The following is a 14,319-nucleotide window of genomic DNA, read 5'->3' as shown; positions in this document are numbered from 1 at the left end:
GCGCCGCCACAATAGCGCCCGTTCTGCACATGTAGCGCCGCCACGATAGCGCCCGTTCTGCACATGTAGCGCCCGTTCTGCACATGTAGCGCCGCCACGATAGCGCCAGTTCTGCACATGTAGCGCCCGTTCTGCACATGTAGCGCCGCCACGATAGCGCCAGTTCTGCACATGTAGCGCCGCCACGATAGCGCCCGTTCTGCACATGTAGCGCCCGTTCTGCACATGTAGCGCCGCCACGATAGCGCCAGTTCTGCACATGTAGCGCCACCGCCACGATAGCGCCAGTTCTGCACATGTAGCGCCCGTTCTGCACATGTAGCGCCGCCACGATAGCGCCAGTTCTGCACATGTAGCGCCACCGCCACGATAGCGCCCGTTCTGCACATGTAGCGCCACCGCCACGATAGCTCCAGTTCTGCACATGTAGCGCCCGTTCTGCACATGTAGCGCCACCGCCACGATAGCGCCCGTTCTGCACATGTAGCGCCCGTTCTGCACATGTAGCGCCACCGCCACGATAGCGCCCGTTCTGCACATGTAGCGCCGCCACGGTAGCGCCCGTTCTGCACATTAGCGCCGCCATGATAGCGCCAGTTCTGCACATGTACCGCCGCCACGATAGCGCCCGTTCTGCACATGTAGCGCCGCCACGGTAGCGCCCGTTCTGCACATTAGCGCCGCCACGATAGCGCCCGTTCTGCACATGTAGCGCCACCGCCACGATAGCGCCAGTTCTGCACATGTAGCGCCGCCACGATAGCGCCTGTTCTGCACATTAGCGCGACCACGGTAGCGCCAGTTCTGCACATGTAGCGCCACCACCACGATAGCGCCCGTTCTGCACATGTAGCGCCGCCACGATAGCGCCCGTTCTGCACATGTAGCGCCACCACCACGATAGCGCCCGTTCTGCACATGTAGCGCCGCCACGATAGTGCCAGTTCTGCACATGTAGCGCCACCACCACGATAGCGCCTGTTCTGCACATTAGCGCCACCACGGTAGCGCCAGTTCTGCACATGTAGCGCCGCCACGATAGTGCCAGTTCTGCACATGTAGCGCCACCACCACGATAGCGCCTGTTCTGCACATTAGCGCCACCACGGTAGCGCCAGTTCTGCACATGCAGCGCCGCCACGATAGTGCCAGTTCTGCACATGTAGCGCCACCACCACGATAGCGCCCGTTCTGCACATTAGCGCCGCCACGATAGCGCCCGTTCTGCACATGTAGCGCCGCCACGATAGCACCAGTTCTGCACATTAGCGCCGCCACGATAGCGCCAGTTCTGCACATGTAGCGCTGCCATGATAGCGCCCGTTCTGCACATGTAGCGCCGCCACCACGATAGCGTTAGTTCTGCACATGTAGCGCCACCACCACGATAGCGCCAGTTCTGCACATGTAGCGCCACCACCACGATAGCGCCAGTTCTGCAGGGCTGCCGAGCACCTCAAGCTCTGCGGAGGAGGCCGAGAAGATTCGCCGTGCAGCGCCTGCAGCCTCTGACCGGACCACACCGAGACCCAGCAAGCTGTGCCAGGGCCCGGGCCAAGCAGCTGCAATCGCCAGAGGCTCCTTATCCAGGAACGGAGATTACATGAGGCCAAATTCTCTGCGACATCCACCCCTTGCACACACTCTTCTGCCCCTCCTGCCCTCCCTTGCCACGCTCGCTGCCCTGGGGTCACCCGTCCAGCCCTCTGCCTGTTCACCATTGCCGCTAATTGTCCTACTTAGCACCGACTTTTCTTCCAGGGACAGGCACACGCACTCATAATTGCAGACATGAATAGGACAAGCTTTTCCGATTCCTGCAGCTCGTCCTCTCTGATCTCTGACCCAGACGCACACACACAGCCCTCGGCCTGCTCCAGGCCACCGGCGAATCTTTCACATCCCCTGACTCCTGCTCTTTTTTGCCTGCGGTCGGATCCATTAAGGGGATGACAGCTCTTTGGGCGACGCACCCCCTGTATGACCACCTGCAGCACAGGGCAGCTCACCCCAATTCCTCTTCTGCAAAGCGCTCAGTGCTGAGCCTACAGTCTCTCGGGTCAGACCTGTGACTTTACTCTCCTGCATCCTTCCAGCCCAGCCCCCCCCCCCCCCCTGTCAATGTGTCTATAAAGCAGATACCACAGCGCCCTCCTGTGGTGAGGAGCGGCACACGGGACTCTCCTGAGACGCCAGACTACCCGCGCTGCTCTCCGGCTGCAATCCACCTCACCGAGGCTAAGGACTTGTCTTGCATTCATTCTCCTCTGCCCTGTAAACATTTTCCTGCAGCTCATCCTATCACACAGGTGCCAAAACGCCCCTCAAAGTAGAATTGGAAGAGTGGGTGCCGTAGGAGGTGGCTCTCTGAGCTCTGTCTTGACTCTCTGCTCCAGGAGCCGTAAGCAATATCTCCGCAGGACTCCCAGCCCAGCCTGTCTGAGCCCAGCGCAAACTCTCAGGAAAGCCAGTCACCGGGCGACTTAAAGCCATCAGGGAAAGGCCGAGCCCCAGGGCATCAGAGGACCTTCCGTTGCTGCTTTTCTTAGGGAGTTTGGAGTTACAGCACTGGCCCCTATCTCTGCCACGGAGAAACCCAGGGCTGTCTCGGTCAGTCCAGAGACCTGGAGCCATCAGGTAGCCAAAACGAGAGAAGAACAGGGCTGCAGAGCTGGGAGGAGTAAAGTGCCCGGGGGCCTTGGGGTTAGCTGGTCAGTCTCTGCTTGTCCAAGCACAAGACGGTGACCTGCAACTCGGGGCCGCAAAATCTCCCTCCATGAAAAATGATCTCCCCACTGGGGATAACAAAGCAAGTTACCTTCATCCTTTTCAAAAAGGCAACAAAATCCGCTGGCCTGAGCCTTAAGTGAAGCAAATAGATTGTGGGGGACTCTGTCCCTGTACTGCTGGGCTCCTTTCCACTCAATGCCAGAGGACGAGGAGCTAAGGGGAGCAGTTACCGACCTTTAATTATTACGGGTGCTGGAAGGAGCCCCAGAAATGAAAACATGCACATGAACCTTTCAGGAGGAGAAGAAAGACCCCCTCCAGCCCCTAACAGTCCCCGGTAGGCCATGCACCCACGGATCCCTGGTGCACCATCCTCCAATGGGGTCTTACTATAATAGCCTGCATGACTGAGTGTCCCTCCTACTGTGCCAGCCTACTCTCATCCTTAACTTGAGGGGTAGGGGGAGAGACATTGCCAGGTGACAGTGACCTGCTCCGATGCCTGGCCAGCTTCAAATACTGCCCTACACGGCGGTCGTCCTCAGAGCTTTCTCGGATCCCTACAACAAGCACAAACCTCTGCCGGCAGGCTCCTCACTAACACAAGATTCCATCAGCACGGTACCCTACTCTCCTCGCTCCTCGCTGGCCAATAACCATGACGGTACCAGTCCGTGCGTGAGGGCTACTCTACGTCTCCTCACAGCAATGAGAAATCTCAGGCCGTCCCTCGGGAGAGAGCCTTTCCCACGGCAGGGCCAACAGTCTGGAGCTCCATCCCACTGGACACAGCATCTATCTCAATTTGCGAAGGATGCAAGAAAGCACCGAAATCGTATTTATTCATCCAAGCATTTCCGAAATAAGGGCCGGCCATGCTTTGCAGACTAGGATGATGTCGCTGTCTTTGACCTGTATGTACGTAAGGCTTATAACCCGCCCCAAACGTTGCAGGAGATCGGAAACCTGGGGAGAAGAGGCAGGAGAGAAGGAGAGAGGAGGGGAAGAGGAATAAGAGGTAAAAGCAGAGCGATGGGAAGCGGAGAAACCAAGAACCAGTGGGAACCCCCAGGCCCACCACCAAGCTTGCAAGGCTATTTTATTTCAAGAGAAATATTTTTTCAAAAAATGACTTTTTGTGCACATTGAGCTACGTAAAGTATACAAGGCCAGACCTAGGCAGAGATAAGATAGGCACCTACCTAGGGCACCAAAAAATGGGACTGTCCCCGCTGCTCCCTGCTTTCCGGGAGAAGAACCCTCTGCCTATGGGGGCCAGAATCTTAAATCCAGCCCTAAAACTATAAGCAAATCTGTAGCAAAACTGCAATACATGCAAGAAAAAGGTGCTAGAGATTAGAATGTCCTCGAGCAATTTCCCAAAAGATGCAGGTAAAAAACTCCTCTTAAATCCCCGTTTTGCTGGGTGTGCCTTGGTGAAGATCTCTGTCTCTGGCCTTGATTCCTAGCCAAGGTCTCTGTGCTCGCCAGCCGCAGGCTCCCTTCCCTAGCCTCCCTCGCCCCAGCTGAGGTCTCTGTGCTCGCCAGCCGCAGGCTCCCTTCTCCAGCCTCCCTCGCCCCAGCTGAGGTCTCTGTGCTCGCCAGCCGCAGGCTCCCTTCTCCAGCCTCCCTGGCCCCAGCTGAGGTCTCTGTGCTCGCCAGCCACAGGCTCCCTTCCCTAGCCTCCCTCGCCCCAGCTGAGGTCTCACCGTCCTCAGATCTCTTTACCAGTCCTGTACCTCATCGTTTCTTGGCAGGGTCTCCAGAAGCTGATGACTCTCAGGGTGATGCATGGGGACTCATGCAAGTCATAAATCTCCCGGGCCTTCATCAGCCATCAGACAGGGGGAAATTTACTTAAACTGGGAATGATGCACTGCCCACAGATCACAGCTGTCTGGCCTGTGGAGTGGGGGAGGGAGGGAGATGGTCTTAGTTACCTAAGGTCCCTGTGCACCTTACAGGAGAGAGAGGAGAGGGGCTAGAAATAATGGGGAATTTGCAGATAGTGTGGGCAAGGGAAGGATTTTAAATAAATAAAATGTGCCACTAAGCCTTTCTGGAAGGAAGGAAGCCGAGAGCGGAGGCGGCGTGCCCGCGCTCCCTGCTGCGAGTTAGCAGTGCTGCAGTAACCGGGGTCTCTGAGCCAGCACGAGAGCCCTGCTTCAATCAGCTCCACTTTAACCTAGGAGCCTGCGAGGAGCTGCTCTCCAGGTGATTAGAAGCCACTCTCGGCCCATCAGAGACGCTCCTCTCGTCCGGGCGCACTTGGCCCAGTTCTGCCAAGCTGGGGGCCCTCACTGTCACTCCCAGCGCCCCCCTTCCTGCACCATCTGGGGAGGGAGAAGTCCTCTCTGCCACCGTCTGCAAATTTACTGAGGTTCCCTTTCAAATGCCAAATACAAAGCAGACCCTGTCTGCATGTTTATCTGCGAGCAAGGCTGGCTAATAAGTCAGGGCTCCCTCACCTGTCCTGGGGACCCCCAGACAATGGCGTTAGAGACCCCCTGTGCTTGTCCCAGGCTCTCTTGAATTCAGACGCTGTCCTTGCGTCCACCACCTCCACTGAGAGACCTCTCCATGCACCCCCCCACCCTCTCTGTAAAGAAATATTTCCTGAGATTACTCCTGATCTGCCCCCTTTCACCCTCATCCCATGACCCTCGTTCTAGAGCCTCCTTTCCATTGAGAGAGGCTCAGCTCCTGTGCATGGAAACCTCTGAGATATTTGGATGTCTCTATCATATCTCCCCTATCTCGCCTGTCCCCCAGGGTGTACAGGTTTAGATCTTTAAGTCTATCCCCCTATGCTTTAGAACGAGGACCACTGCCCATTTTAGTAGCCTCCCTCTGGAGCGACTCCATCCTGTTTATATCCTTTAGAATGAGGACCACTGACCATTTTAGTAGCCTCCCTCTGGAGCGACTCCATCCTGTTTATATCCTTTAGAACGAGGACCACTGACCATTTAGTAGCCTCCCTCTGGAGCGACTCCATCCTGTTTATATCCTTTAGATCGAGGACCACTGACCATTTTAGTAGCCTCCCTCTGGAGCGACTCCATCCTGTTTATATCCTTTAGAACGAGGACCACTGACCATTTTAGTAGCCTCCCTCTGGAGTGACTCCATCCTGTTTATATCCTTTAGAACGAGGACCACTGACCATTTTAGTAGCCTCCCTCTGGAGCGACTCCATCCTGTTTATATCCTTTAGAACGAGGACCACTGACCATTTTAGTAGCCTCCCTCTGGAGTGACTCCATCCTGTTTATATCCTTTAGAACGAGGACCACTGACCATTTTAGTAGCCTCCCTCTGGAGCGACTCCATCCTGTTTATATCCTTTAGAATGAGGACCACTGACCATTTTAGTAGCCTCCCTCTGGCCTGACTCCATCCTGTTTATATCCTTTAGAACAAGGACCACTGACCATTTTAGTAGCCTCCCTCTGGAGCGACTCCATCCTGTTTATATCCTTTAGAATGAGGACCACTGACCATTTTAGTAGCCTCCCTCTGGAGCGACTCCATCCTGTTTATATCCTTTAGAACAAGGACCACTGACCATTTTAGTAGCCTCCCTCTGAAGCGACTCCATCCTGTTTATATCCTTTAGAATGAGGGCCTCTGACCATTTTAGTAGCCTCCCTCTGGAGCGACTCCATCCTGTTTATATCCTTTAGAATGAGGACCTCTGACCATTTTAGTAGCCTCCCTCTGGCCTGACTCCATCCTGTTTATATCCTTTAGAACGAGGACCACTGACCATTTCAGTAGCCCCCTCTGGAGCGACTCCATCCTGTTTATATCCTTTAGAATGAGGACCTCTGACCATTTCAGTAGCCCCCTCTGGAGCGACTCCATCCTGTTTATATCCTTTAGAACAAGGACCACTGCCCATTTTAGTAGCCTCCCTCTGGAGCGACTCCATCCTGTTTATATCCTTTGAAGGAGGGGTCTCCAGAATTGTACTCAGTATTCCCAGTGAGGTCTCACCAGGGACCTATACAGGGGCAATATCTCCTCCCTTTTTCTGCTGACCATTCCTCTCCCTATGTAGCCAAGCAGCTTTCTGGCTTTTACCATCGCTTTATCCACCTGTTTAACCACCTTAAGATCATCAGATACAATCACCCCCAGATCCTGCTCTTCCTTTGTGCTTAGAAGAATTTCCCCTCCAACACTGCACCTCTCCCTTGGGTTTTTGCATCCTAAACACCGGTATATAAAAAGTAAATAAATAAAATAAATAAATAAATGCATCACTCTGTATTTTTTTAAAGTTAAATCTTAGCTGCCAGACCTCGAGCTTCCCTGGATCCCTCCTCATGTTTTCCTCTCCTTCCTGGCTGCCCACCCTGCACTGGGGTACTAAGAGGGGTGCGGGGGTGCGGTCTGCCCCGGGTGATAGCCGGGAGGGGGTGCCATCGAGGATGGGTCGGGGGCCATGAGCAGAGCCCATCCTGCTCGCAGCAGAAGTAGAGGGAGGCTGTCGGGTCGCGAGCGCTGGATGTACTAAGCTGAGTAGAGCAGCACGGGTCTGGGGGCCAAAACTGTCGAGGCTTTTCATCTCCCCAACTGCGCAGCCCGGAAGAGGACATGGTGGGTCCGCACGGACGGAAAAAAGAAAATCGATGAGGTCACGACCCAAAGCAGGAAGAAGATCAGCTCGTGTCCCGGGTATCGCAGGAAGAGGTAGCATCGGCGTTTGAGTGCACTTGGAGCAGACACCCCCTCCCCACCGCAGGTGCAGGAAGCAGAGCAGCACCAGCCCCCACCACCTCAAGAAAAATGAACAGTCCGCCATATATGAACAGTGAGAGGGGCTAAAGGAGGAAGCTGCTGCTGTGCTGATGGGGAGCGGGGTAGGAAGTGAGAGACTGTGTGTGTGTGTGTGTGTGTGTGTGTGTGTGAGAGAGAGCATGTCTGTATCAGTTACAGCATGCCTGTGCCTGTGTGTGTGATAGAGCACGTCAGTCTGTGTGTCTGTGTGTTAGAGCATGTGTGTGTGATAGAGCACGTCAATCTGTGTGTGTGTGAGAGAGCATGTCTGTGTGTCAGTTTCAGCATGCCTGTGCCTGTGTGTTAGAGCATGTGTGTGTGATAGAGCAGTCAGTCTGTGTGTGTGTGAGAGAGAGCATGTCTGAATCAGTTACAGCATGCCTGAGCATGTGTGTGTGATAGAGCACGTCAGTCTGTGTGTGTGTGTGTGTGTGTGAGAGAGCATGTCTGTGTGTCAGTTACAGCATGCCTGTGCCTGTGTGTTAGAGCATGTATGTTAGAGCATGTGCGTGTGATAGAGCACCTCAGTAGGTGTGAGTTTCTCTGTGTGTGAGAGCATGTTCTGTGATTCAGCATGTGTGTATGTTGTGAGCAACAACCCCTCTCCTCTCCCCTGCTAATCCAGACAATCTCAGGGCATCTGGAAATCAAAAGATCCCAGGCACTGACAGCAGGGGATTATTTTTTTAAATCTTTTTTGTTTTAAGTATTGGGTGCTGTTTGTGTCTGCTGTTATGAAATATTTTATTGGTCTTTGGAAAATTTACAAGCGTTTTAAAGTATTGAATGCTATTCTTTTTGCCAGCTGTTTGCAGTATTCTTTGTATTAGTTTGGCTTTACATTTATTGATGTTTTATAATTCTTGTTTTTATTGTTTGATGTTTATGAGTAATTTAATGCTTCTATTTTTCCATTGTTTCACTGCATATATAAATTTTTTATTACTACTTTACAGTCACTTCGTTTTGCATGTGTGACTGAGTTGATGTATTCTGCTAGTGTGTAGGTCCGGTGTAGGGATCTAAGAGCATAAGAACATAAGAAATTGCCACACTAGGTCCGACCAAGGGTCCATCAAGCTCAGCATCCTGTTTCCAACAGTGGCCAATCCAGGTCACAGGTATCTCCTCGCAGTTAGTAATTCCATGAAGTATTTGGGTAAAATGCTTTGAATCCCTGATGTACGATCTACTGCCCGAGACATCAAATCTCAAAAAAAGAGTCCACATACTTTGACAGAGGCTCAAACATGAACCCAATCCCAGAAACTATCGGGCGACCTGGAGGATTATGCACAGATTTATGTATTTTTGATAGAAGATAAAACTTGGGTACAATGGGGTACTTTTCTAATAAAAATTCATGTTCATCATATGAAGTGTCGCCTTCCTGTCTCCTAATATCTCTGCCACTTCTCTACATACAGACTCTGTGTGATTATTGGGGGCAATCCTCTGGAATTCTTCAGCTGTAGCAGCTTGGCTTGTTCTGTTTTCCTAAGAGGAGGTGTATTGGTGTTCTAGGGTCTGGTGTAATAATCACAGGGATGGATTTTAAAACAATACGCGCGCTGGTACTTTTGTTCGCGCCACAAAAGTACACCAGATTTTATAAGATACGCGCGTAGCCGCGCGTTTCTTATAAAATCCGGGGTCGGCGCGCGCAAGGGGGTGCACATTTGTGCAACCTGCGCGCGCCGAGCCCAGCGCGGCCTGCCTGTTCCCTCCGAGGCCGCTCTGATTTCGGAGCGGCCTGCCTGTTCCCTCCGAGGCCGCTCTGATTTCGGAGCGGCCTGCCTGTTCCCTCCGAGGCCACTCTGATTTCGGAGCGGCCTCGGAGGGAACTTTTCTTCGCCCTCCCCCCACCTTCCCCTCCCTTCCCCTACCTAACCCACTCCCCCGGCCCTATCTAAACCCCCCCTTAACTTTGCGCGCGTCGCCGGCAGCCCCGCTCCGTCCTCCGGTCCCGGGGGCGTGGTCTGGAGGCCTCGACCACGCCCCCAGGCCGGCGCCACACCCCCGGGCCCGCCCCCGAAACGCCGCGTCATTTCGGGAATGCCCCGGACACGCCCCCTCCCTCCCCGTTTCGAAAGCCCCGGGACTTACGCGCGCCGGGGTTTTAAAATCCGCCCCACAGTGTTTCCTTTTCATAGGTAGGGCTGTTAGTGTTTGAGTGCTGGCAGTTATTGGAGATTTACTATATTGAAATTGTAATCCAGTTTACATGTGGCTTTCCGAGGGCCAAGCCCACACCCAGCGCACATTGCAATAAACCCAACACCAATCCCAAGGGTCTTTTTCACTTTTTTGCAGGGTATTATAGCACTGCCTGTAAATATAATACACAGGTTGTAAGTAATGTTTTTACCTCAGAAGACTGTACTTTAAATGTTTATGTCAAATCTATTATTCTAAATGCATAATATTTCATTGTGTCTGGGACCTAGGGCACCTTGCACCAACCCTGGGTGTAAGACAGTGAAGAGAGCGGCCAGATAGCCACAGGCAGCTGAGGGGGGAGAGGGCCAGAATGAGTGCACGTGAGGGGGGTGTGAGTAAGGAGGAGACTGGGAGTGTGTGTGTGTGTGTGTGTGTGTGAGAGAGAGGGATCCTCTGTGAAGGGGTGTGTGTGTGTGAGAGAGGGATCCTCTGTGAAGGGGTGTGTGTGTGTGAGAGAGGGATCCTCTGTGAAGGGGTGTGTGTGTGTGTGTGAGAGAGGGATCCTCTGTGAAGGGGTGTGTGTGTGTGAGAGAGGGATCCTCTGTGAAGGGGTGTGTGTGTGTGTGTGAGAGAGGGATCCTCTGTGAAGGGGTGTGTGTGTGTGTGAGAGAGGGATCCTCTGTGAAGGGGTGTGTGTGTGTGTGTGTGTGTGAGAGAGGGATCCTCTGTGAAGGGGTGTGTGTGTGTGAGAGAGGGATCCTCTGTGAAGGGGTGTGTGTGTGTGTGTGAGAGAGGGATCCTCTGTGAAGGGGTGTGTGTGTGTGTGTGAGAGAGGGATCCTCTGTGAAGGGGTGTGTGTGTGTGTGAGAGAGGGATCCTCTGTGAAGGGGTGTGTGTGTGTGTGTGAGAGAGGGATCCTCTGTGAAGGGGTGTGTGTGTGTGAGAGAGGGATCCTCTGTGAAGGGGTGTGTGTGTGTGTGTGAGAGAGGGATCCTCTGTGAAGGGGTGTGTGTGTGTGTGTGAGAGAGGGATCCTCTGTGAAGGGGTGTGTGTGTGTGAGGGAGAGACAAACGGAGGGAGCCTGTGTGAGGGAGAGGGGTGCCGGAGATCACTGGGGGGGACAGAAAAGTGAACCATGGGGAGGGGGCTGCCAAAGGAAGTATCCACCTCGGGTTTCAGATACTTTAGGTACGCCACTGCCACCCTGTTACAGATTTTGGAAAGAGAAACCTTTCCTGACAACCCTTCCGTTATGTTGCTCACAAAGATGTTGAAAAGAACCGGTCCAAGGACCAATCCCTGAGGCACAGCACTGGTAACATCCCCTCCTCAGAGAAACCTCCATTCACCACCCCCCTTTGTCACCTCCCACTCCGCCAGTTTCTGTCCCCATCACTCACTCTAGGATCCACACCAAGGGCGCACAATTTATTTATAAGTCTTCTGTGCAGAACCGGGCGAAAGGCTTTGCTGAAATCCAAGTGCACGGCATCTAGCGCTCTCCCTTCATCCAATTCTCTGGTCACCCAATGGAAGACATGGATCAGATTCATCTGACAAGATTTACCTCTGGTAAAACCAGGCTGCCTGGGATCTTGCAATCCATTGGATCTCAGAAGCTGCGCTCCCCTCTGATTTAGCAGCGATTCCATTAGTTTGCTCCCCACAGAGCTCAGACTAACTGGCCTGCAGTTCCCAGCCTCCTCCTTACTTCTGCTTTTATGAATAGGAACCACATCCTCCCTTCTCCTGTCCTCCGGGACTACTCCAGACTCTAAGGAAGCATTGAAAGGGTCACCAGCGTTGCTGCCAGGACATCTCTAAGTCCCTTAGTACCCTCGGATGTATCCATCTGGCCCCATCACCTTATCTACTTTAAGTTTAATTAGCTCCTCACAAACACGATGCTCTGATAATCGATGGAGATTTACCCTCACTTCTAATCTTATTTGTGTTTACTTTATGTGGTCCTGCTCCAGGCCCTTCCACAGTGAACACTGAACAGAAATGTTTGTTAAGCAATTTTGCTTTTTCCTTCTCAGCCTCTGCATATTCCTACCCTTCACCTCTGAATCTCACACTGATACCTTTGCACTTCCTTCTATCAGTAAGAGATCTAAAAAAATATTTTTCTCCCTGTTTTACCGTATTTGCTATTTTTCTTCCATTTGAATGTTTGCACTCCTGACTACTTTCCCAGCTGTTGTCACCTGTCTTCCTCTTTCTGTGATCTCTTGTAGTTTATGAAGGCAAATCTTTTCTCCCTTACCTTTTCAGCTACTTCTTTAGAAAACCATAATAGTCTCATTTTCCTCTTCTCATTATTTACTTTCCTAACAAAAAGTTTAGTTGCCCTTATATTTCCTTTTAGATTTGCCCACTGCCGTTCTACTTCCCCTACAATGACTATGCATGTGGTAGATTTGCATCTTTTGAAACACAGTATATGCTGATTTATCTCATGCATATTCAGTGTGGATATCCTGAAAACTCAACTGGCTGCGTGGTCCGTGGGCCAAGTTAGGGAAACTCTGCCATAAGGTCTAAGATGGTGGCCTAGACTTAGTTTATGGAGCAACCAAGAGTGATATCCAATGCATGAGGCGAATCTCCAGTCATATAAGACAAACCCCGTCACAGGGATAATGAATATTCATGAGTGATCTCTTCCTAAGGCAGATTACCAGCTTGCAGCAGGCCAGATACCTTATTGCATGGCAGATTTCTGCAGCCCTGTATATGGGTGTTCTGCTGCTTACCTTAAGGCAGGTGCTCCTTAACCAGTCCAGGAGACTCCACAGTGACACGGGGCTTCAGGATATCCATACTGAAGATGCATGGGTTAAGGAGAAAGTTTCTTACTTATGAAGTTTCTTTCCATTAGTCCTGCTACACCAGTCCAGTCCATACAGATGGGTTATGTCTCCCTACCAGCAGATGGAGGCAGGGAACAACATTTTCCCCAGCGTGACATCATCGCCAGTACTTACAGGTGGTACAGTTCTGTGGAAATCCTGTATCCGTCTGACAAAGTCCCGAAACAGACTAAATCAAGCTACATTTTTAAAAATACAAACCCCAAACACAAGGGAAACAGAGTTGAGAAAAAATCCTGGCCTGCCTGCACCCGTGCCAGGGAGCTGCATAAAAGAAAGAACCACCACAAAGCGAAGGACACAAGAGAGACAACAACCATGCACAGCGAGACAGAAATATATACAGTGAGCAGATTGTCCCTGCAATGTAAAGAAGGCCTGAGTGGGTCCTGGGCTGGTGCAGCAGGGCTAGGTAAGAAAATGTCTCCTCTCACTTCATCCTGCCACACCAGTCCAGGTGGGATGTACCAATTAGGGAGGTTAGGCATCAGGGCTGCTTTCACAACTCCAGCTCCAAAGGCTGAGTCTGATTTGGCCTTGATGTTTAGTCGGTATTGCTTCACAAAGGTATGCACGGATGACCAAGTCACCACCCTACAAATGCCCGCAGGCACCACCACGTCCGATTCTGCCCAAGTGATCAGCTTGCTTGTGCTCTCGTAGAATGCGCACGGACCAGTTCAGGAGGTTTCCTATCACCGAGCGTGTCGGCCAATTCGATCGCATCCTTGCACAGCTTTGGAAGCCGCTTCACCCTCATTTATTTATTTCAGATTCATTTAACAGCTAAAAAAACAAATGTAAGCTAACTAAACAACCCCCACCCCCAACAGTATTTGATAAATTACTGCCATTCCTCAACAGTGTAACCCATGGACAGTAATTCTAAGGAAAGAGCTGTGCTTTCACTTTTTCAGGAAATCCCAGTTAATTTCGACTCCAGCCTAATTTCCAGAGGAAAGGGCATCCCAGATTTCAGGGAAGATCACTGCAAATAAGAGGAATAGCCTGTGCATCTTACAAAAGTCATTAATTACTTCCAAATACCGCAGAAGGACACTGCGGACATCAAAACATCTCAAGGAACTATACTCGCTCCTTCACTTATCACATGCCAAGACCAGAAGAGACACAATCTAGTTGATATAGAACATGGAAACCACTGGATGGAAAGTAACCTCAGGAAAGGAAAAGATCCCAAAAGACAATGCCTGACTCTCTGAAATGTGACGAGCAGGAGATACAGCCTTCGTGGAAAGATTAAGCATCACATGCCTCAATGGCTCAAAAGGAGGCAACACCAAGACCCTCAGCACCAAACTGAGATCCTTTAAGGAACCAAAGTCCTGAAACGAGGGCACAACCTCTTAACTCCCTGAAGATATCTACACACATCTGGGACACCAGCAAGTCTACCTCGGTAACAAGTTAAGGCTGCAATCCTGAACCTTCAAAGAATTCAGGGCCAACCTCTTTTCTAAACCGCTCGGCAGAAAGGTTAGAAAACAGGGAATATTGAAGCACCATGGATACTGCAGAAAGGTGGAAGTCTTACAAGCCTTCAGTAGTGTGGAAATTACCAAAGAGGAGTAACCCTTCTTCAGCAAGCATTTCCTCTCAAGAGCCAGGCCATAAGATAAGATGGAGCTAGATCCTCCATGACAATCAGGCCCTATACCAAGAGATCTGGAAAAAGGCAGACGCAGAGGGTGTTCGATCTGTAGTTTCTTCAGGTCTGCAAAACAAGGTCTTCGAGACCAGACTGAGG

At 51.6% G+C, this 14,319-nt stretch overlaps 1 protein-coding gene across 16 annotated transcripts in view; it reads right to left on the bottom strand.

The window, feature by feature from the left end:
* Positions 1-14,319, bottom strand: part of NRXN3 (neurexin 3) — a 2,187,333-nt gene that overhangs the window by 1,178,928 nt on the left and 994,086 nt on the right. The window lies entirely within an intron of this gene.

This window comes from Rhinatrema bivittatum, chromosome 4 (genome assembly GCF_901001135.1).
Source record: "Rhinatrema bivittatum chromosome 4, aRhiBiv1.1, whole genome shotgun sequence".
In the NCBI taxonomy this organism is placed as follows: domain Eukaryota; kingdom Metazoa; phylum Chordata; class Amphibia; order Gymnophiona; family Rhinatrematidae; genus Rhinatrema; species Rhinatrema bivittatum.
The sequence above is the reverse complement of the archived record's forward strand: the minus strand, read 5'-3'. Positions and strand labels throughout refer to the sequence as shown.